Genomic DNA, 23,762 nt, shown 5'->3' with positions numbered 1-23,762 from the left:
CTTCTCTTATCTGAATCCTGAGCATTCATATGATATTTACTTCTACTTAAAAAAATTTTTTTCATCTTGATAAGTGTACTCTTCAATCCCCATCATCTACTTCCCCCGCCCCTCCACCCACCTCCCCTCTGGTAACCATCAGTTTTGTTCTCTACAGTGAAGAGTCTGTTTCTTGGTTTCTCTCTCTCTCTCTCTCCCTTGGCTCATGCATTTACCTCTATTTTTCAAGCCAAGGATACTGTCTACCATTTGGATTTATTTCCCCGGCTCCACCCTTATAGATGCAAATCTGGATTTTAGTGTTCTAGTGAGAGAAGGGGGCTCTAATTTAAAAGAGAGAGAGAGACTGGGGCGCCTGGGTGGCGCAGTCGGTTAAGCGTCCGACTTCAGCCAGGTCACGATCTCGCGGTCCGTGGGTTCGAGCCCCGCGTCGGGCTCTGGGCTGATGGTCAGAGCCTGGAGCCTGTTTCCGATTCTGTGTCTCCCTCTCTCTCTGCCCCTCCCCCATTCATGCTCTGTCTCTCTCTGTCCCAAAAATAAATAAACGTTGAAAAAAAAAATAAAAAATAAAAGAGAGAGAGAGAGGCAGCACTTCAACCAAACTGTAAGGCCCTGGGGGGGAACACCTGTATGGTCCTCTAACTCTGGAGGAGAGTTGCTCTCCCTCTCGGATTTCTAGCATCTCTGGGATGTGGCGAGAGGTGATAGAGCAGTGGCAAAGGGAGACGTCTTCAATCGAAGACTGAGACACTGCTGGGGATTCCCTGCAGGAACAGGCATGAGCAAAAAGCATTCAGAAACGTAGGGCATACATGACCTTGAGCAAGTTAATTCTCTAAGCCTTGGTTTCCACCTCTGTGGGATGAGAATAAGACTCTCTGTGTTGCTGAGAGCCAAGAGCCTATGAAGTGCATCTGAAGTTGAGGAGTGGGTCACGAGTGTCCAGAATTGGTATCGACAGTTAGACTCGATTTAGTCTCCCATCTCAGACCGTGTGGATCTTGAAAGTCAGGGCCCATGTCAAATTGTTTTCCTTCTGTCTCAATGGGAGCACAATTTACTGGATGGAATTGTGGTGCTGTTGGCCTGGATGTTTGTGGCGTGGGTTTGCTCTACAGAGCCACATGTTTCTCTCCCGTGTGTTCTCCATCAGGCCGAACCTGCAGAAAGTGAGTGGAGGACCAGTAATTACCCCAGCTTCATCACATCCCAGAAAACCCACTCCAAAGCCCCTTTAATGATTGATGTGATTACTTTGTTTCCTTTTCCAAGATATTTTTTGAACTGTTGAGCCCAATTCTCTTTGCTTCTGCTTTTGCTGCAACTCAAGGTGTATTTCCCCAGTTTCTTTGCTTTTCCCCCTATTCTCTTAATAATGTTCTTTTTACCTTCACCTGCCTCTGGGTTTTTAGTGTGCCCTGTGACCTGTATTCATTTGCTCAGACAGGGGTGTGGAGAAAGCGTAGGCCAGGAAATCCCAGCAACCTCCAGCTAATGCACAGAGTCTTTAGTTTGGTGATTACTACAATTGTTGCCTCGTGGAACAGTGAGCCATTAGCTGGTTCTCACCCCCCTATTAGTATTACCCTGTAATTTAATCACAATTAGACTCCTAGAAACACAGACATAGAAAACAAGTGGGCAAAGGAGGGAGATGGCAGAAAACAACAGCAGCCAGGGGTTCCAGTCGAAGGCACTGTTTTCAGAGGGTGCAGGGCCAGAGAAGAGGGAGGTTAGGGCTCAGAATGAGGTAACTGGGCAAACGATTAAAGGGACTTCACGCTTTACTCCTTGGTATTGGGGTTGGGGTCTACGGGGGCATTGATCTGATGGACTAGGCTGAGCTGGGCTTGTTTGACAGCAATGGGGATTGAAAGAGGTCTTAAGAAGTGACCCCATGTCCCCTTCACCTTCTCTCCTTGGAACCTGTGGGAGGAAGGTCTCAGAGAGGACCCCCAGAGGAGGTGTTGCTTTGTCTCATCTGGCTTCCTCTCTTGGGGCCCAAAGCAAGCTCTTGAATATATGTTGAAACCAACCTTCTTTCTGAGGGGCTCACAGAGATGTGGAGATACCATTCCCATTGGCTATGTGTCCTACTGGGAAGTCTGGATGTAGGCAGTGGACACAACCAGGGCTAGAAGTAGGAGGCATCGTGAGGTAGAGGAGATTTGAGGAGGGTGTCCTTAGACCTTTCCACAGTACTGTTGTCCTACTTAAGCTCAGAAACCTGGAGTGCAGTGTAGGAAGGAGGAAGCCCAGTATTTGAGCCCCCAGATGACAAGGAAACTATTATATCACACTCTGACGTGGATTGATCCAGGAAGAAAAGAGCCAAGTGTGCAAGTTCAGCGTAGCCCTGTCCCCTCCTTCTTAAATAATAGCAGCCGCCTTTGGCCAAAGTCAAGTTGCACAGTCGACTGAGGGCACAATGAGGATATGGCAGCGGGCAGGGGGAAGGGTGACCGGAGCAAGGCAGGGTGAGCAAGAAGCTGGGAGCCCAAACATGTGTGAGCAAAATTATAAAATGCCTCGGAGGCCTCCCAGTTCCCTTTACCCTACCTCTCCTCTTACAGTTAGAATTCAGTCTTCCTACAAATCCACTAATGTGTTTAATAACCGAATATCCTCAAGGGTATTGAGAGAAGTTTCTGGTACTCCAGAACGTTCTGGAAGTCCAAGGCTCCTTTCCCCAAATCAGGAGGCAAGACCTGGGTGCATGGGAAAGAGGACTTCTTCCTTCTGACTCTCTTGGTATCAAATTCTCCAATTCTCATGGTAAACTTGCGATCCCAAGTTGGAGGCTTTCCAGGACAGTTCTAGTTTTAAATATTGTATCCTATTGTCCTCACAAGTACTTGTGAGGCCACGTGCCCTGATTTTGTTATGGAAAAAAACTGTAAGTACAATCCTAGCTCAGAGCATTTCCTGTCCAGCTGAGTCTACATAAATCTTGCCCTTCCCTGGCACCTAGGCGTAGTGGCGTTTAGCAGACTCGCTGGAATCCCAGCTAAGGAAACATTAGCTTGCAGGTTGGTGTAGGAACAAACCTCCCGTTTTTTGAAGCTTGATTCTGAAGCCCCCCAAAATGTATGCAAAAGCCCACCCTCATTATGGATGAAGATTAAGACTTGTTTTCACCTGTAAATCTCAGATGTGGTCATGTGGCTTTCAGCTTTTCAGAATTCTCTCTCCCCCTGGCTCCCTGATACAAGTCCCTTTAATAGAGAACAGAGCCTTTTACTCTCTAACGAGAGACGAGAGTTAACTGGCCTCTTCCTTCTGGGGCACCGTTCTTCACACCGAAGGTTTCAACCCACGGTTGGGTCATGAAATCAATTTAGTGGGTGCTGACCTTTGGCAACACTTCAAAACTCTATCTAAAAATGGATATAGATATAGCTCTACATACAGATGTGGATGCAGAATGGAAGAGAGAAGGGAAAGGAACACATTAGTACACACCACACTTGATTCGGGTAAGTACGGCTTCATGAAACGTTTGTTTCTGTCTTATCTACCTGTATGTATATGTATGTGTGTCTTACATGTGGGTCACTATGTAAAATGTAGTTTTTCCCTGTGAGTCACAGTAAGAAAGTTGGAGACCACTCTCCTAGGAGAGGTCACCTTGACACTGAAACCGCTAAGGCAGACCGTCCCCCGAGAGCTGGTTCCACCGTCCCCCGAGAGCTGGTTCCACCGGGAAGGCAGAAAGAGTAGCAAGCTGCCCAGCACCTGTGTGGGAGGAGCCTGGCCAAGGGCAGGGGGACAGAGGGTGCAGGAGGAGAGAGGAAGGGGCCTGAGCCAAAGCCCACTCCTCGTCACCTCCGCCAGAGCAGCCAGGATGCACTGAGTGCCAACAGCGCCCCAGGCGCTCCGCCAAGTGGCTTAAGTGAATTATCCTTTTCAAGTCTTACCACATCCCCTAAGGGAGACGAGTACTGTCCTTACCATCCCCATTTTTTTTTCTATTTTTAGATTTTTTAAAGTTATGTCGATGCCCAGACACAGGGCTCGAACCCACAACTCAGATCAAATGCTCTACTGATTGAGCCAGCCAGGTGACCCTACCACCCCCATTTTAGAGATGAGGAAACTGAGGCTCAGGAGGCTCAATAACTTGCCTGAAGACACACAGCTTGTGCCTAGCAGACAGAACTTGGTCTCACACCCGGGTGTGCCCAATTTTTCAGCCCACGCTCTCTTGCAATCAGAGCTGGCGGTTCTCTCTGGCCTGAGGAAGGGGTCTGGTATTGGTCCGGTATCAATGATCAAGTTCTGCCAGCCAGGGCCCTTGCCTGTGGGCGCAGGGCAGGCGGGGCCAGGGCGTGAAGGAGCTCAGGCTTGGGAGCCCCCGGGCCAGGGGCTGGTGGCTGCGAGGGTGGCGGAGCCCTCCCCCAGCCCCGCTCCTGCTGGCAGTAGGCTGCAGCTTTGCCGCCGCAGAAATCGCTGCTAATTATAACCAAACAATGAGCAATCACAGCCTGCTGGCGGTTAAGCTCTCGTTAGAGGTCTGGCAGGCTTTTCATTAGAACCTCCCGGCGGCCCGAAGGCGGCGGCAGGAACTCTGGGCTCCAGCTCCCTCCTCCCCTCCTCCCCTCCTCCCTTCCTCCCAGCCTGGGCCCCCGGTTGCAGTGGGGCTTAAGCTAGCTCCTGCCCCGTGTGGGTGCTGTGTTCAGTGCTGCAGGGGGTACCGGAGGCAGAGCTTTGCTCTTGGCTTCAGTGAGTTCACCGTCCCCTCAGCAGTCTTGTGATAGGAATCAAAAAAAGCCAGGCCCACTTGAGCCTGGCAGAGAAGAGAAAGGTTTTGGAAAGTTTTGTGTCCTTGGCTGCTTCTATCTTGAGGGCCTTTCTTGGATGCTGCGAAAATTTATTTTCTGCTGTTCAATAATGTGGAGCACAAAAGTGCTTGCTCTGGGTAAAGGATGTCTAGTGGTGCTCATTTCTACAGGACGTCCCAGGGAGAGGGACTCTCAGAATTTTGGGAAGTGTAAAGTGGGGTCAATAAAAGAGACACATGGAGGCGCCTGGGTGGCTCAGTCGGTTGAGTGTCCTACTCTTGGTTTTGGCTCAGGTCAGGTCAGGTCATGATCTCATGGTACGTGTGGGACTGAGCCCTGCATTGGGCTCTGCACTGAGTGCGGGGAGTCTGCTTGGGATTCTCTTTCGCCCTCTCTCTCTCTGCCCCTCCCCCGCTTGCACTCTTTCTCAAAATAAATAAACATTAAAAAAAAAAGACACACATGAAGTCATTATAGGCCTTGGAACCCAGAAGAATTCCTCAGATGCCTAATTTGAGGGCTCAGGACTTTGGGAAGGGTGTGAGGGAACAGACAGCCCCAGATGGTGGAGCATCTGCCTCTGGTTGGGGGGAAATTTACGCTGTTATCCGGTCCTGGGCTGAATTGTGGACAGGTGGATCTTTGGCCAAACTTCAAAGTAGATCAGGTTTATCTTTTGCCCCTTCACCCCCCTCTTACCTTTCCTGGCATCTAACTTCCCTCAGGTGTGCACTGGGGACCATTCTTCCTGCCTCCATATTAGGGCTTCCTTGTCCGCTATCAACCAATCACGCAGGTCTCAGCTGAAAATTCATCAAGATATTCTCTCTCTGGGGAACCATCATGGATGTTCGGGATACTCGGGTCCCATTCCCTGAGGAATCTGTAATGCCTCCCTCGCAGAACACCTGCCCAGAGCTGTGTAGCATGGTACATATTTACGGGGTGAATGAAGGAACATCTGAGAGGGACATGTGAGGGCCTCTGGTCCTCATTTTGCAGGTGAAGATCTAAGGCCCAGAGCTGGGTGACCAGCTGTCTCCATTTACCTGGGACTGAAAGGATTTCAGGACATGGGATTTCCACTTTTAAAACACAAATTAGTTGGTCACCTTGTCAGCAGCGGTGATAAGTAAACCAATGTGGGCAGAGTAGGAAGCCAACAGGAATTGGCTGGATTTTGTTCATTAGAAAGATGGGAAGCACCAGAGAGAAGCCTGTGGGAAGGCAATTCTTTTCTTTTTTTTTTTTTTTAATGTTTATTTATTTTTGAGAGAGAGACAGAACTTGAGCAGGGAAGGGGCAGAGAGAGAAGGAGACACAGAAGCAGGCTCCTGAGCTGTTAACACAGAGCCAAGATGAAGCTGGAACTCATGAACCACAAGATCATGACCTAAGCCAAAGTCAAATGTTTGAGCTGCTCAGGTGCCCTGGGAAGACAATTCTTAAAAGAAGAAATAGATGCAGCCAATAAACACACAAAAAAGTCTTACTGGTAATATCAAAATACAAACTAAAGCAATTTTCATCTATGTGTTAAAGATTTTAAAATATATGAACACCTTGGGAAACTGGAAGTCTCACTCATTGCTGATAGAAATATAAACTGTTTTGATTTTTTAAAAATATTTTAAGTAATCTCTACACCCAATGTGGGGCTCAAACTCACTGCCCTGAGATCAAGAGTCACATGTTCCATGGACTGAGCCAGCCAGGCACCCCTAAACTGTTTTGATCTTTCTGGAGGGCAATTTGGTGCCAGGTAAAAAAAAAAAATGTCTTTAAGATATCCATGCCCTTTGACCACATAATTCTATGTCTTAAAATCTGGTCTGAAGGAAATAGAGATATAATCAAAGTCTTGGGTATGAGGATGCTTATTTATTCATGATGGCTTCATAATAAAGTCAAGTTGGAGGCAACCTAAAATTTCCTCATAGGAAACCAAACTATTAAAAAAAAAATCCTCTTGATTTTTAAGCAAAGCAATTCAACTCCCCTTTTGCCTTGCCCTCAACTTCCAGCTTATGTCCAAAAGCCCGTATTTTAGACTCAGACAATTGTTTCTTAAAGAGGAATTTTGTCATCGGCCAGTACAATATTTTTTTTTAGCCACTCAGAGCTTGTACCACTCACATAGACTCTTCTGCCCCTTGGTGTAGTTACTTTGATCAGAGCATTTTTCATTGTAAATAACAGAAACAAACTCAGACTATCTCAAGAAGAAAAAGGAGGAGGAAGGGGAGAAGGGGGAGAGAGGCAGGGGAGGGGGAGGAGAAAGAATGGTAGCAGGGAGGGTTTGCCTAAAATCCTCTGTGTAGGCTGCATTTCCAATAGGTTGTCTCTGTCTCTCATTTAACATAATTCTGAGTTTGAGTCCCTAACTCTGGCCCTTATTGGCTATGTGCCCATAAAGTTACTTAACCTCTCTGTACCTTAGTGGCTTCATCTGTAACAAGGGATTACTGATACCTTATACAGCATTTACTACATGGCGGGCTGTGGTATAATAAATAAGTACCCGGTTGTGGCACAGAGCTCCTAAAAACCATGGAATTTCCTGAGTGATAGGAAGTGTGTTATGTTATTCCTAATGAGCCCATTCTGACCACTTCTGAGTTTATGCTGAGATGGCTCAGGGTGGGCCCCTAGATAGCTTCAGGATGGAGGCTGGCCACCACCAGTAAGACTAACAGGTATGATTAGAGTAAGGAACTTTCAGCTCCACCTCCCAATTTTCAGAGAGGGAGGAGGGCTAGAGATTGTTCAGGATCAAAACTCTTGAACAGCAAACTTTGAAGAACTTCTTGGTTGGTGAATGCACCATGTACAGGAAGCATGGTGCACCCCAACTCCACAGGGACAGAGGCACTTGCATTGGGATCCTTCCGGATCCACTCTATGAATCTCTTCATCTGACTGTTCATTTGTATTCTTTATAATGAACCAACAAAGCATTCTCCTAAGTTCTGTGAGTCATTTTAGGAAATTACTGAATTTCAGCGGGCATTGTGGGAACTTCCAAGTTTGTAGTCATCTGGGCAGAAGTGTGGAAAGTCTGGGCACCCCATTCACCGTTGGCATTTGAAGTGGGGGCAGTCTTGTGGGACTGAGCCCTTTAACCTGTGGGATCTGATGTTAACTGCATGTTGATAGTGTAAGAATTGAATTGTTGTACACCCAGGTGCTGTTGGAGAATTGGTTTGTGTCAGAAAAAAACCCCACACAAGCACTGTCTAAACATGAAGTGTTAGCTCAGTTAGTCCTTTTTTTTTTAATGTTTATTTATTTATTTTGAGAGAGAGTGCCCATGAGCTGGGGAGGGGCAGAGAGCGGGAGGGAGAGAGAGAATCCCAAGCAAGCTCCTCAATGTCAGTGCAGAGCCTGACGCAGCGCTCAATCCCGTGAACCATGAGATCATGACCTGAGCCGAAATCAAGGGTTGGATGCTTAATCAACTGAGCCACCCCATTCAGGCACCCCATTCAGTCCTTTTAACAACCCTCTGAGATATGTACTATTATCTGGTTGTTTGTGAGTGTGTGTGTCTGTGCTCAGATCCTCTGTTTCTCCTCCTCTTCTATCAAGCTTTTTCGGAACCTTGGCTATGCACTTGGCTCCTTAGTAGCCACTTCAGTACTAACACCACAACCCTTCCCCCAGACTCTCAGACTACAACCTGAAATGTCCCTTTGAGTCCCACCTGCTGTCAAGTTCTGCCCCCTGCTACTACCCTCTTCCTCATTACTCCCCATTCATTGAAGACCTTAACGCCTGGTTCACTGGTTCTCTCCATCCCTATACTCAGTATCATCCTGGTCCCTTCAGCATCTCTTGAATGATCTTTCCAACATTCTGCCTCTCTGCTAATTAATCTTCTTGCCACCAAAGATCTTTCTTTTCCCTCTCACCTGAGTCACCTCCTTCCATCATCTCATCCTAGATCTTGTCACCAGCATCAGCTGTGCCATGTCCAAAATCTCCATTTCGAGTTACTCTTTTCTGGCCACTACCTCATATCTGTTCAGTTGCTTCCCATTCCTACATTTCCCTACCCACTCAGGGACTTCTTCCAATCAGTGATTCACAGTAAATACATTTGCACATACCCTTGTCCTTTGTAATATTAAGATATGTCTTCAAGTTCTTTGACAATTGTTTAGACTTCCTCGTGCTGCCATAATGAAATATCATAGACTGGATGGCTTCTACAACAGAAATGTATTTTCTTGCCATTCTGGAGGCTAGAAGTCTAAGGTCAAAGTTCTAGCCAGTTCAGTTTCTGGTAAAGGCTCTCTTCTTGACTTGCAGATGGTCACCTTCTTGCTATGTCCTCACATAGCTTTTCCTTCTTGTGTGCACATGGAGGAAGCAAGCAAGCAAGCTCTGTGCCTCTTCTTATACGGACACTAATCCTATCAGATCAGGGCCCCACTTTCATGACCCCATATAACCTTAATGACTTCCTTAGAGACTTCATCTCCAAATACAGCCACACTGGGGGTTAGAGAGTCTATGTATGAATTTTGGGGAGACACAAACATTCAGTCCATAACAATACTCCTCTATTCAAAAGGTGGAGTCAAATTCTCCTCCCCTTGAACATGGATTGGTCTTGGTGACTTGCTTCTAAGGAATGGAATGTGGCAAAAGTAATGCAAAGTGACCCAAGTCAAGGTCATAAAAGGACAGCTTCTGCTTAGTCCTTCTTTGGATTGCTTGTTCTGCAGGAAGCCATATGTCAGGTTGTGAGGACACTCGAGCAGCCTTTGGAGAGGAACTGAGTCTGATTGCCAACAACAACCCCATGACTCTGCTAGTCATGAGAGTACTATCTTGGTAGCAGATTCTCCAACCCAGTCAAGCTTTCAGATGACTGCAGCCCAGTTAACATCTTGGCTGCAGCCTTATTACAGATGCCAAGCCAGAACTGCTCAGCCAAGCTGCTTCCAGATTCCAAGTTGTGTCTCAAAGAAACTATGAGATAGTAAATGTCTATTGTTTTAAGCTACTAAGTGTTGGGATAATTTGTTTAACAGCAATTGATAACTGCAACCATCTTGACCTTTTTCCCTCCCAACCTAGAAGTAGCAAAACCCCGACATGGGTCAAATCTTTTACCTCTTCCACACCTGCACCCCAGCTGCTGAATGTGGTGAAAGGTATCCCTTTAAACTCATCAACTTTAACCTCAGGAGGACCACATGCTGCCCAGCAATCTTATAATCTGTCCCTGAGGAAGTCATTGTCCTTGGGATAACTGAGTCTTACTCCTCCCTTCTCAGGCCCTCACACAACTCCCCCTGCTTCTCATTTTCAGCCCTTGATATTATCTTTTCCTCACTGAGAAAACAGAAACTGGGGTCGGGGTTGGGGGACAATCATTATCTTCCCACCACCCAGAATACCAATCTTCCTGATTCAGGCTCTCATAATCTGCCTTCCCTCCTCTTATGATGAATGGACAATCCATGTGTCTGAGGCCAGGCCCTTCCCTTGTGCACTAGATCCCTTCCCTTCTTGCTTATTAAAAGGTGTCAATCCGGTAATTCTCTGCTTTCTCATCTGCATTGTTAAATTTTCTCTCTCCTGGATCATTCCCATCAGCAACTAATGGGACATAATTCTCATCTTTAAAAAAAGAAATCCTTGGCTCTACCTTCCCCCTTTAGTTACTTCATCATTTTTCTGCTAACCATTCATAGAGAAACTTAAAAAAAAGTTTTTAAGGCTTGTACTGTGTTGGGGCACCTAGCTGGCTTAGTCGGAGGAACATGCAACTCTTGATCTCAGGGTCCTGAGTTCAAGCCCCACATTGGGTGTTGAGATTAGTTAAATAAAAAATGAAAACAAAAACAAAAACAAAAACACTTGTGCTGTTTTTATCTCCTCCCCTCCTATTCTCCATCACACATCATCCAATCAGGCTTGTTCCCCTTACCATGACAGTGAAACCACATTTATCAAGGTTCCCAATGTGCTGACAAATTCAACAGTCAGTACTCTGTTCTTATTTGACCCATCAGCAGCAATTTCTGTCATTAGATCACTGTCCTTCTAGAAATACTTTCTTTAGGTGCTTTCAGACACCCTAGTCTACCAATTTCCCTCCTACTTTACCAGCTGTTTCTTGTCAATTTTCTTTTCTTGGTTCCCTTGTCCCCTTTCACTAGCCCTAAGATTGGAATACCCTGGGGCTTAGCTCTTAGATGTCCTCTTGCCTCTTCTCTTCCCTGCCCTTCCCGTCTCCTCTCCTTCCTTCCTTCCTTTGGGATAGCCTGATCTAGTCCCACGGCTTTAAGCACCATCTACACACAGTAAGATCCCCTCCTTATATCTCTCACCCAGAGCCTGTCTCCTGAGCCAGGATGATTAAAAGGCAAAGCGTGTCTTCAGCTTCCTCCCTTTAGAGCACATTTCTCCCCACCTCTCTGCACTTCCTCTTTCTTCTGATATCCAGTTTATTCATACTCAAGTGTAACTGATAGGATTACAATGCTAACTAGCGCTCAGCACAGTGCCTTGCACATAATGGAAATATTAATCAAATGTAACTAAATTACTCCTTTCAGGAAACAATATTTACATCCGGCCTAAAGGCAAAGTTACGCCTCTCTACTGATGAAATTTCAGATATGGGTGGGTATGGTTTCTTCCTAATCAGGCCTGGGATGGACAAGGAGGATATGTGTGGATTTTTGTCGATCGCTGACTCAGTCTTTCTGTAGGAGGTACTCGGTGTTTCTCTCTCTTTTATGGTCTTGCTGTGATCAGGAGAAGGTTGAGAGCAGCAAAGCCACACGCTGAATTTTAGTGGTTGCTGCCTGGTTGTGGCAGTCCATCATTAGATCGCAGTAGTGATAAGCTTTGGATTCTTTTTCCACTTAGCTTTTCAGAGAGACATTGTTCTTCAACCACAGACTAAGCCCTTAACTTGGCCCCAAATGGTGGATAATCCAGTCCAAAGATGCAAGTTAGACCTTGACACTTGACTGAATCATTTTTGTAAGTTTCACATGTTAGATCCTCCATGAAAAAAAAAAGTATAATCCTCTCTCCCTTCCCTCTCTACTTTACATTGATAAGATGAGACTCAGTGAGGTGACAATGCCGTGGAGGTCAGGGGCACACTTAGGTAGTGAGCAGGCTTGGATGAAAGAGCTGTTCATAGGGCTCAGGGAAGCAGCAATGGGGAGAAAGCAAGGGAAGGTGGTAATGAGTTCCAGGAACCAGAAACAATAGGGAACCATTGCCACCTCTAGGCTGAGGGGCAGGTGGGGAGTAGTGACAAGACCCCAGGGGTAGCTGCAGCTGGGAGAGGGCCTGGGACAGGAGCCTTGGCCAACCATCAGCTCACCAGGGTAGGATCTGGCAGAATAAATACCCTGACCTCCTTCTCCTTCCCATCTCTTGTCAATGCCTCTCAGACAACCAGAAACCAGAGGACGAGAAAGCCTCTTGGTATGGATCACCAGCTCAGCCTCCTGGATCTCAGAGCAGGGTGGACACAGCTGGAGAGTGGAGAAGGAGAGGCCAGTGGAGATTATTCTGCAGACTTTTTCTGAAAAATAACTCCTGGTGTCGAAGCTATTGTAAGGTAATATTCTCAAGATGGATGGTTTATGACCCCTGTCCCCACTAACAAAAACAACTAAAGCTGATGTTCTACTTCAAGATGGGGTATGTGATTGTTAATTTTGTGTGTCAACTTGATTAGGCTGAGGGATGACAAGATAGCTGGTAAAACATTTCTGGGAGTGTCTGTGAGGATGTTTCTGGAAGAGCATCAGTAGACTGAGTAAAGAAGATCCACCCTCACTAATGTGGGCTTTCATCATCATATTCTTTGAGGGCCCAAATAGAACGAAATGATGGAGGACGGGTGGATTCTCTCTCTCTCTCTCTCTCTCTCTCTCTCTCTCTCTCTTTCTACTTAGTAATCTCTATACCCAACATGGAGCTCAAACTCACAACCCTAAGATCAAGAGTCACATGTTCTACCAACTGAGCCAACCAGGCACCTCTCTCTCTCTCTTTTTGAGCTAGATTTTATCTATCTTTTCCTGCCCTTGGACACAGGAGTTCTTGGTTCTCAGGCCTTCAGGCTTGACCTGAATTATACCACCAGCTTTCCTCCTTCTCCAGCTTGTAGATGGCAGATCATGGATTTCTTGTCCTTTATAACCATGTGAGCAATTCCTTTAATAAAAATCTTATATGTATCTGTCTATATCCTATTGATTCTGTTTCTCTGGAGAACCTTAATACACACTATGAGAATAATCTATGCATATATGAGACTGGAAGTCTGTTCCCCAATAATGCTTATGTGACAGGACAAGATTTATTAAAGTGTGAGTATTCTACAGAGAGTTCTGTGTTAATAACTTTGATATCCAGATCTTCTCAGATGTAGAATTGGGGTAATGGGTGTGAAGAGAGACTGGAGGAAAAGAGGAAGGACCTGACGCAAGAGACTAACTTGATTGACCTCCATAATAAAGAGCTCGGAAAGAAGGGAGACATTTGGGTGCTGGAGAGACTATAGGAGATTTTGATGTGTAAAAGGCCCTTGAGTAGCTATCAATGTGACAGAATTAAGGAGGACAAAAGGGGGCTTCAGACCAACTTTGCAAAGTGTTTATATCTTTTCAAAAGACATTAATAAATAATTGGAATTCATTTTGAAATGACTTTCAGTTGCTGAACCATATTTCTTTATATGAGTGTCTGAGCAGAGCCAGGGCCCACACAGAGCCCGTAATTTTATTGGAGTTATACTAAAATACCTTCTGGATGGTATCGGCAAGTGAGGACTGGTCAGAAACCACTCCACACACCATGATCTCTATGCTCTGAGCAGTTGCACACAAGCCTGGAATCTTCTGAGGACCCAGCTTCCTCCAAACTGTTGCTCCTTACATATGGAAGGGATGACAATTTGACTCTTTCTGGGGCCAAAGAGGGTAAACAGGTTGTTCATGATCACCCAAAAGCTTAAAGGAGAAAGGAGGCCCATCCCAGGCCTCTGAACCCCTGTGTGGCCTGCATTCTGCTCAGCTGACTGGCTGTAGATTGTGTTTCCTTCCCTTTCTCTAGAAAATGAAAATCCATTCCCCCTTACCTTCTTGAGAAGGTCCATGCTCTTGTCAAGGGGCCAAGTGTGGGACAAGACTGGAGCCTTAGCATTTGTAAAATCATTTCTTTTGAGTTATCAACCTCTTTCTGGAAAACAGTTTGAATTGTGTAAGGGTGGGAGGCCAAGCCCAAGGACCTGAGGTCTGAGCAATGAGGCATGCCGTTTATACTATGTTCTGAATTTCCCAGCCATGCAGTCCTGCATCATCAGAGGCTCTAATCAGGATGGGATGTTTCCCAATGTAGGCTTATAGAATGTGGGAGACACTGACTGAGGGGTTCTGGAAAGAAGCTTCCATTTTCTTTCATGGGTACTATCAAAAAAGCAGCTTGCTCTCTCTCCCAAGTAGGGATGAGGGTGTGTACAGTTTTGGTTGCTGCTGGCAAGACCACATTGCAACCTTGAAGGCTGGAAGTTTTTGGATGAGGTTGATGCCATGGAGGAGGATGGAGAGACCAAAAGCAAGCAAGCAAATGAACAAAAACAGCTCAGAGCAGATGGATCTCACCTGGATGGGCAAATAGTCCAGCCACCTTGAAATTTTTTATTGTCATGGACCAATAGATTCCTTTTATTGCTTACACCAGTCTGAGCTGTGTTTTTTGTCATCATAGTAAAGACCATCCATCCTCCTGATACCTTATGGCAGCTTAGACCCTGTGCTGCAGGATCAGGAACAAGGAGGCATTGTCTGGGTCTGAGAAGATTCTGTTCAACACAGGTGATGTATCACTGTGTCACTGGGTTTTAACTCTCTTTTGTGGGGAGGGAGGGGAGGTCACTCAAGTTCATCTCACGGCTTGTGGTGAGGGGCGAGAAGTCAGACACTCAGCCAAGGCCCAACTGAAAGGATGCCTCATGTGCTTGAATGTGACCCTCTAGAAGCTCAGAGGTCTTGGGCTGCCAGAGCCACGTGGGGCAGGGGTTGTTTACGGGGGATTCCTTGGACTCCTAGAGGGTCCATGGAAAGACATCAGGAAGTCCATGAAACCCTGAAACCGTAGGGGGAATTTTTGTGAGCACATTGTCACCAGGTTTTCAAAAGGAAATAATCACTGCTCTATGTTTAAGTAGTACAAAGCCCTCTTTATAAACCCCCTTGTTTGGGTTTCCCCTTATCATAAAGCAGAGGAGTGACTCCTCTTCCTTCTTTCTCCCCAGAACTGATGAACATCGGAGAGATTATAGACGGTAGATAAACCCATTAGATGGAAAAATCATGTTTCAGTGATCAAGGACTGTGCCAAGCTATTAGGAGAGGTGAGCAGAGCACATGTCCTGGAGTGAGAAAGTCCATCTGGAAGTGAAGGCAGACATAAGCTAAGGTGAAGGACAGTGATGAACACCAGACCTGTCTTCTCTGTAGGGCATCCGGGGACATGGATACCCATGAATGTGTATCAATGCATGCCATGTGCCATGTGTGTATGGGAAAATAACTAATTTTGCAATGTCAGCTGGTTTTCAATGGGCATTTCTGTAACGCTGCCTCATATGGGCCATGGGAACTGGGTGTTTCCCCCAGGTTCAGAGAGTGCAGGGCCCAGGGTCCCTCAATAAACGGCGATGCTGTTACTCAAATTCAGGTGTTCTGTTTTCTCTTCTGGTGCTCTATGCTTTCTGTCAGTGGTTTCTAAACCTGACTGACCAATGCGGAAACTTGGGCTCTGCTCCAGCCCTAGAAATGCCGATTCAGTATGTCCGGGGCAAGGCCTGGGCACCTGCATTTTTGGAAGTATTCCCAGGTGAATACGAACATCACTTAGGTTTTGGGAACAACTGCTGTATATAAAGAGCACTGTGTGTGTGTATGTGTGTGTGTGCACGCACGCTTCTATATATGCACACGGTGTATCCAATAGGCAGGCCTAACAAACTGTAAAATAGGTAACATTTCTTGGATGCCTCTCATCTACTTTTTTAGGGCTCTTCTATCCTTTAGCCATTTTTCCTGATGCCTCATGGTTCTTTTGCTAACCCCTCATCAGATGGCAGCTCAGTCCCTTTTAGGGGTTGGTGCATTGTCACAGTAGACTCTTAGGGATGGATAATCACCCAAGTTCAAAAGTAGTAAATCTCTAATGATAGAATTTCAGGCTTTGGAACAGGCAAATGGGTGTGAGAGATGTCTTAGGAAGGGGAGGCATCTTACCGTGCTGTGTGGTGGTTGTGTATTTGCCAAGGCAGCTCTCCACCACAGAACCCCCACGTGTATTATCATATGCTTGTGTGTCTACCATACAAATATAATACCCACAAAACTCTCAGAATGAAAAGCAAACACATATAATGAGCAGGTGGATTTTTAGAGTGTGCAATCTTTTTTAAGGGGAAAAAAACATGAAAGCATTTTCAGTGTCAAGTCTCAGCACAAGGCATGCTCTTGAAGCTGGAAGAGAGGCATCCAGAAATACGAGTTTGTCATGGAAACGCTGACAGGGCTTCAGCCGAGGGATGCTCACAGGTGCAGCCTAGAATGGTGCAGCCTTTTATGGCTTATTTACATCCCAGCCCACTGAATGAATTCTCTTTTCCTGTTTCCTGGCCATGGAAAGCCAGCTGGCCCTCTGGGACCGAGGGAGTTCCTACCAGGAAATGGCTATATCTCTCCTGGTGGTAGTTTCTAGACTTTTTTTGGAGCAGGGAATAGAGATGGTCTTAGGATTGGCTTCACATTTGGGAGATGGGGTCCTGGAAGGAGCAGAGAAAGAAATGAGGGAAGGAAGGAAGGAAGGAAGGAAGGGGGGAGGGAGGAAGGGAGAAAGGAAGGAAGGTAGAAAGATAGGAAAGAAGGAAGGAAAACATACTGATTCCAAGTGCCAGGCGCACCCCTAGAAGTATAAGCATCGTCTTCGTGTCTTTATCACTATCAGCTAGAACCCAGTGAGTTATGAAAGGTCATTGCTGCGTTACAGAGGAGGAGACAGGCTGGTAGCACATAAAGATTGGGAGCATACAACTCATCCTTGGGTAGACTAGCTGACTGAGTGGTGTGAGCGTTAGGAAGTTTCCCCTGAACCTACCACTTTTGTTGATGCCAAAAGCAGGGCACAAAGGTCTTCCCTTCACGAGCAATGACAAAGCTAAGAAGGCCATGCCTCCTGGGAGAGGCCACACAGCGACCACCCCGGTCCTGTACTGTGAGCGGACCTTGCTTGAGGTGGAGTGAGTGGACCTTGCTTGAGGTGGAGCACTGGGCCCCTGGAAATATGGGTTCTTTCTTCTTCCTAACTGGGCCCTAGGAGTCCAGCAGGAGCTGAGAAGGGCATCAGCTGCTTTATGGAGCCAACTAGGCAGGGTGTAAGAGCCTGGGGAAGAGGGTTGGGAAAAGGAAATATGGCTTCTGTCTGCGAGAAGTTTCCATTTGAGGGTAAAATGTGGCCCCTTTGGGCCTCCCAATCCAATCTGACGAGGAGGGCAAGAGCTCTGCATGAGTCCAAGAAAGATGGAAGAAAGGAGGTACAGTCCACGCACTCCAGGGCTTCATGGCCTGCAGAGAGAAAGACCTGTTTCTTCTAGCTTGGCCATAGGCTGCCCCACCCCTGACCAACCATGTCAGGAATCGAGATACCAACCCACCCTGGACTGTGGCAAGTGCCGGGGTGAGACAGAACCCCTTCCTGTGCACCTGCCCGGCCTGGTGGTCCCTTCTCTCAGAGCTGCCTGCTCCTGGGGGCTGCAGCTTTGGCCAGGCCCAGGCACTCTGCTGGAGCCTGGCTTGCAGTGGGGCCTCTCTGCTCAGGCCCACCTTTCCTTCCCCACCAGGAGCCTTGGGAGCTTGGGAGACATTCTGGGGCTGGCTCTGACACGAATTTGCTGCTTGGTGTGCCAGGCGATCAGAACTCACTCCTCTCCCTCTTCCCTGGGAGGTGTTGATAGTAACAGCAGAGACGAGCTGCCAAGTTGGCAGGAGAACAGAGCGACTGTGCACTGCGGATTGAGGGGGGCGGGGAGCAGCCAGCCGGCAGAGGGCTGGGCCAGAGCCACAGTTTGTTTATCCCTCCCGTCTCAGCAGCCGGCATCTTGCATGAGGAGGGGAGACTGTGCGGGAAGGTGGGAGGCTCTAGGCGAGGCCCGCCCGGGGCACTGGTGCAGAGGGAGGCCTCTGGGAGGCTCCTGGGTCTGGGTCCTGCCAGAGGCAACGGTAGGTACCTTCTGCCCCAGGAGGCAGGCCTCACCAGCAGGATAGAGGTCCATCTTTGTTCCTGCTGTGGAAGCAGCCATGGAGTTTCCAAACTGGAGTGGACCTGGGTGGGAGCTGCCAAGTTCTGGAGCTGCTTCCCGAGACACACACACACACACACACACACACACACACAGAGGATCTTAGGAGAGCACCCATGCTGTCTGTCAAACAGACCTGGGACCTTCGGCAAGCATTCGACTTCTTTGAGCCTCCGAGATTAATAGCTACTCTAGGTGAGAGTTCAACAAGGTGGTAATAGCAAAACTTAGCTCACTACATGACAGACACTGTCCTAAGAGTTGTTGTGAGTGAATGCACTTAATCTTCAAATGACTTTATCAGGTAGGTACTGTTAATCCCGTTTTATTAATGAAGTAACTGAGGCACAGAGAGGTTAAGTAGCTTACTCAAGGTCACAGAACTAGTGAGTAGCCAAGGTGGATTGAACCCAGTCATGAGTCACTTAGGCCATGTTCTCAGCCCTTACACAAACTGCCTTCATAGTACAATAGAGTTCTTAGCACAGTGCCTGGCATACAGCAAGCATTTAATAAATGTTAGATCTCACCATTAGCCCAGAGCAACTCCAAACAGGGGACCCAGGCTCCTGACGTCCCCCCCCCCCACCCCCCCAGGGACGCCATGGGGCCCTACTGTTGTCTTCCCTGCCATCTTTGTCCCAAGCTACCTGGCTTATTTGAGGAGCTGGAACATTTCCTCCTTTGGAATGAGAGCCACTGGCCTTCTCATTTCCCCTCCTCCTGTCCCCTCTTCCTGCCGAGGCAGAGCAGAGCAGAGCAGAGCAGAGCAGAACAGAGGAATTCTCAGCTTCCTCTAGTTACCCTCAGCCTGCGAAGAAAACAGAGTCTGCTGTGTCGGCTGCCAGTTCCTCTCTGGTGACAGCCACAAGCCATTTGCTCAGCACCAGCCCCAACCTGTGCTATGGGGAGAACAGGAAGCCTAGGGCCAGACCTGGGTGCCCTACATTAGACCCTGGGCCTGTCACTTCAGGGCTGGACCTTGGGGGCTGCTCATGGGGAGAGGGCCGGGCCAAATAATTTCTTGAAGGCCCTCTTGGCTCTATGAACTGACTGAAGGCTGGTGTACTGCGTTCATAGTCTCTTCCCTAGTGTAGGAAGTCCATTGCATAAATGTGTTCCTCGTATTTTGGGGCAGTTCATTCATGCAGCCTTGCAAATTAGTAACCAGCTCTACAAGCCCATTACGCTGTGCTACTGGCTACCTTTGCCTCTTAGAAGGTACCAGGGAATGAGTCCTTTGCCACGTTCCGGGCAGCCAGAGCTACCTCTGTCAGCTGTGAGATAACCACACCAGAGCCAGGAGTCTGGATTACCGACTGCTTCTGAGGCCTGAATTCCTCCCTGAGACAATGAAACCCCAATTATCAGTGCTGGGGGAAAGGAACCGCAGTGTAGATAATCTGAAAACAACACTGTTGTGTTATGTGGGGCGGCGGGGGGCGGGGAGGGGGGAACATTGTGGGTATCTTAGCTACAGATTTACCCTCCTAATCATTTCCTTCAGGTCATGACTGATGGCAGGCCGGCCCAGAGGCGGGGGGATGCCCAAGATGACCTGTAAGTGTTCCTTCCCTCTGGAGGCCTCCATAGAAATCCAGAATGAGCGAGCAGAAGTGGGTCGAGGTTCGATTTTCCTGAAGAAGCTCTGAGCTGGAGACAGGATGCGTTGACTATTTATTTATTTACGAGGCTATCGATTATAATGCAGCTTTTCCACAGGATCCTGGGCTGGAGTTGGGGGAAGAATCCTCTTATCATTTAGCTTCCTTTGCCCTGAGATGTCAGGTGCTCAGATAGGCTGCTCCTCCCTCTCCTTGTTCTTCCTCCTTTTCCCACCCCCTTCTGTGGCCCTCACACCTGAGCACACTGAGGGTTGGGGGCTCCAGACAGCCTCCCTAGTTTCCTCTTTTCTCATATCTGAATGTTCTGGGTTTCTTCCAATATTTAGGATACACACCCCAAATCTTAACAGCAGGGAGTTGCTTAACTCATGTACAGGCGTCGATTTCTGAGCTGTGAAAGACCTCTGAGATCCTTCCAGCAAAACCCTTTTGTTTTACTGAGAAGGAACAGAGGCCAAGGGGAAGTGATTTCCCCAAAGTCACACAAAGAGAGACGCACAAGGTGGACAAGAATGGAGGCCTCCTGATACCCCCTGGGTGAGGACACTTAGAGCCTTACCACGTGGCCTCCCAATCTGGCCCCTCAACCCCGGGTTGGGGATGGCACTGAGCTAGGAATCCCTCTCCGGGAAGGTGGCCCCTTTTGCAGCCGCTCCTTAGTTTGTTTTGAGCTTGGTGACATATTGCTCTCAGTCTCCCCTACTCTGACCTGGGATCAAAGGGTTTGTGAATAACCCCAGAGGAAGTCGGAAGCCAGTGACAATGATAATGAACCAGCTCAGCCTCTTCCGGCTGAATCCACCCTCCAGCCCTCCCTCCCTCCCCATCAGCCACCTTTCCAGAGGCCTCTCCCAGCCTCTGTGCTCCATCACTGGCCTTCAGATTGGCACAGCTACCCATGTCTGCTTGTCCTTGTGAAAGAAAACCCTCAGCCCTGTTTCTCAGGCTCAATTTGCCAGAGAGGCAAGAACAGGCCTCCCTTGGTGGGCAGAATCCAGAACGCAGGCCAACACTGCACCAAGCTCCAAGGGCTGGCTCCCCACTTTGGGGACCCTCCCCACTTTGGCCCAGTTGAACTTGGCTCTAAAGATGAGGACAATTGCTTGGGGCTAGGCGGGCACTTCACACATTTGTTTTGGCATCCTGTGTTGCAAAGTTTACCCCCAACTGAATTCACCGGCTTCAACTCTTTTTCTTCCCTTTTCAGAGGCTATGCTGTAGCAAAAAGGAAATCTTTCCAAGCACCACACTCTCTCCCTGTGCCCCTATCATTCTAGACTGTCTTTCCCTCCTGCTCTACACATGCAGAAAAACCATGTTCTATGCCACTTTCCAGCTGACATCCATAGCAGGTGGACCCCTGAAAATTCTCATTTTTCCATGGGGTTACATAGTTAGTAGGTGACAAAGTAAGGATTTGAACCAGGTCTGTTGTTCCAGAGTCTGTACTCTCAGCCATTGCACTATATTGACCATCAAGAAACAGCCACCCTTCCCCAAATTATCTTTCTCTCATCTAGGATTTTACCTGTACTTTCCTTTCCCCCTGCCCCAATGTTTATTTATTTTTGAGAGAAAGAGAGTGCAAGCTGGAGAGGAGCAGAAAGAGAGAGTCAGAGGATATGAAGCAGCAGGCTCTGCACTGTCAGTGGAGACCCCCTACACAGGGCTTGAACTCACCAACCATGAGACCATGACCTGAGTGGAAGTTGGATGCTTAACCGACTGAGCCACCCAGGAGCCCCTTACCTGTGCTTTCCTTATCACACATCACTTTTTGATTTTTTTATTGTAACTATTTATATCATATACCCTACCTTCCTTACTAGACTATGATCTCCTCAACAGTAGGGATTGGGTCACATTTGGTGTGTCCCCAGCACCAGGCCCTGTGCTAGCACATGGCAGGGGGCCATTAAATGTGTGTTGGATGAGGGAATGAATACACGATTGAATGGATTTGAATCGTAGTGAGGTCTAGTGTTTGCCCATGGTGGAGCAGGGAGTCAGAACTCACTTTTCTGATGGGCCCAGCTTCCTGCTTCCTTGATAAAGACACCGTGGGAAGTGAAGGGGATGGAAGCGTTTCATCGATGAGTGAGGTCAGGAACACAAACCCCTGCATGTCTGTAATTACAGAGCTTCTTCACGCTGGCAGCATGCTGGGGAATGTTTTCAGTTCTCCAGGTTGGAAACTGCAGGTATTCCTGATGGCTTTGTGTGATCTCACACGGCTCTGAAAGGAAAAGAGAGAAGAGGCTGATAAAACTTGTGAGTGATCGCTTTGTCAAGTATAGGGTCTGCCCGTAGAGCAAGGGCCTCCAGCATGCACCCCACCTTCAAGACCCACTTCATTAGCTCAGAGGGGTCTCCAGCAACCCTTTCTGTGCTGGCTGGCCTCTTTGGGGGATCAGGGACTCCGCATGGAGCAGCTCATGGTCTCTAGCTGGGTTAAGGGCAGGGTCGATCCACCGGGAGTCCTTCCAAGTTGAGAAGCTCTGAGGTTCAAGGCACTGGGCGGAGGACCTGGAGTGTGTGTATCATCTACAAAGGGTGTGTATTTGTGTGTGTGTGTGCACATATGGGTGTTTGTGTGTGCTCATGCTCACCTGAATGTGTCAGAAGCAGTGAGGGGGCCCCAAAGTGGGACTGTGCTTTCTGCAAGGCCTTGAGGATAGCTGCTGGGTGCACTTTCTTCAAGGCTCTGTTCAAGATTCAGCTTTTCTGGGCGTGTCTGGGTGGTTCAGTAGGTTGAGCCTCTGATTCTTGATCTGGAGTCAGGTCTTGATCTCACGATTGTGAGTTTGAGCCCTGCATTGGGCTCCATGCTGGGCATGAAGCTTACTTAAAAAAAAAAAAAGAATAAAAAATAAAAGATTCAGTTTTTCTGCTCCAAGGCAAAATAGGCAGATAGGCTGATCAGACTCCTGGGAGGATCATGGCTGAGAGAATGGTTTCCGGCTTTGCCTTCTGCTCTCACTTTTGTTGAGAGAATGTAGGTTCCTAGCCAGCACTCCCAGCCTCATTCCCACAACTGTGGGAATCTCCTGCCCAAACAGAATCACAGCCTAAAAACTTTGCCTGTGCATGGTAGTTTTACTCTGATACTTGTCTTTTCAAAGCCCATTTACATCCATTATCACCTTTCATTCTTACAACAACCCCTCCAGAGGTGCAGAAAGCTGATTCTTTTTTTTTTTTTAACTTTGTTTTAATGTTTCTTTATTTATGCTGAGAGAGAGAGAGGGGGCACATGCATGTGCAAGTGGGGAGGGGGCAGAGAGACAGAGAGAGAGAGAATCCCAAGCAGGCTCTGCACTAACAAGCATAGAGCCCAATGTGGCGCTCGAACTCATGAACTGTGAGATCACGACCTGAGCCAAAATTAAGAGTTGGATTCTTAACCAACTGAGCCACCCAGGTGGCCCAAAAGCTGATTTTTTTTTATTATAAATGTTTGTTTGTTTGTTTATTTATTTATTTATTTATTTATTTTGAGAGAGAGAGAAAGAGAGAGCAAGGAAAAGTGGGGGGGGGGGGGCAGAGAGAGAGGGAGAGAGACAGAATCCCAAGCAGGCTCGCATTGTTAGCTCAGAGCCAGACAAAGGGCTTTATCTCATAACCATGAGATCATGACCTGAACCGAAATCAAGAGCTGGATGTTTTAATGACTGAGCCACCAAGGTGCCCCTCTTTTGATTATAGATGAGGAATTAAAGCCCAGAGCAGCTATATGGGCTTGTTTTGGGTCACACAGTAAATTAACAATGGAACCCCAGGCACTCCCTCTTTGGCTTCTTGACTCCAATTTCTTTCCTATCTTCAGTTCTGGGTCCCCATCTCCCCATCTCCTCCACCTCCTGTCTCCTCAAAGGAAATCTTCACAGAGAGGCTCACACTTTATAAGAAACATGCACATCAATTCTCCTGGTGCTGGGTAGACAGCAACTCAAAATGGGCACCCTTCTCACCTCCTTCCCTCATTCTGACCCA

The 23,762-nt window shown here is 47.6% G+C and overlaps 1 long non-coding RNA gene across 2 annotated transcripts; it reads right to left on the bottom strand.

The window, feature by feature from the left end:
* Positions 1 to 847: 847 nt before the first annotated feature.
* Positions 848 to 22,571, bottom strand: LOC125151873 (uncharacterized). Of its 2 annotated transcripts, none has more exons than XR_007146967.1 (3): positions 22,379 to 22,571; positions 21,787 to 22,005; positions 848 to 1,160 (listed from the first exon to the last, which is right to left on the bottom strand). It is a non-coding gene; the product is annotated as an uncharacterized LOC125151873 (long non-coding RNA). The 2 variants fall into 2 exon arrangements; XR_007146968.1 differs by lacking the exon at positions 848 to 1,160 and adding an exon at positions 19,721 to 19,875.
* Between the last annotated feature and the right edge of the window lie 1,191 nt (positions 22,572 to 23,762).

The sequence above is a fragment of the Prionailurus viverrinus genome, chromosome E1, assembly GCF_022837055.1.
Source record: "Prionailurus viverrinus isolate Anna chromosome E1, UM_Priviv_1.0, whole genome shotgun sequence".
In the NCBI taxonomy this organism is placed as follows: domain Eukaryota; kingdom Metazoa; phylum Chordata; class Mammalia; order Carnivora; family Felidae; genus Prionailurus; species Prionailurus viverrinus.
This window is presented reverse-complemented; position numbering and strand designations above follow the sequence as displayed.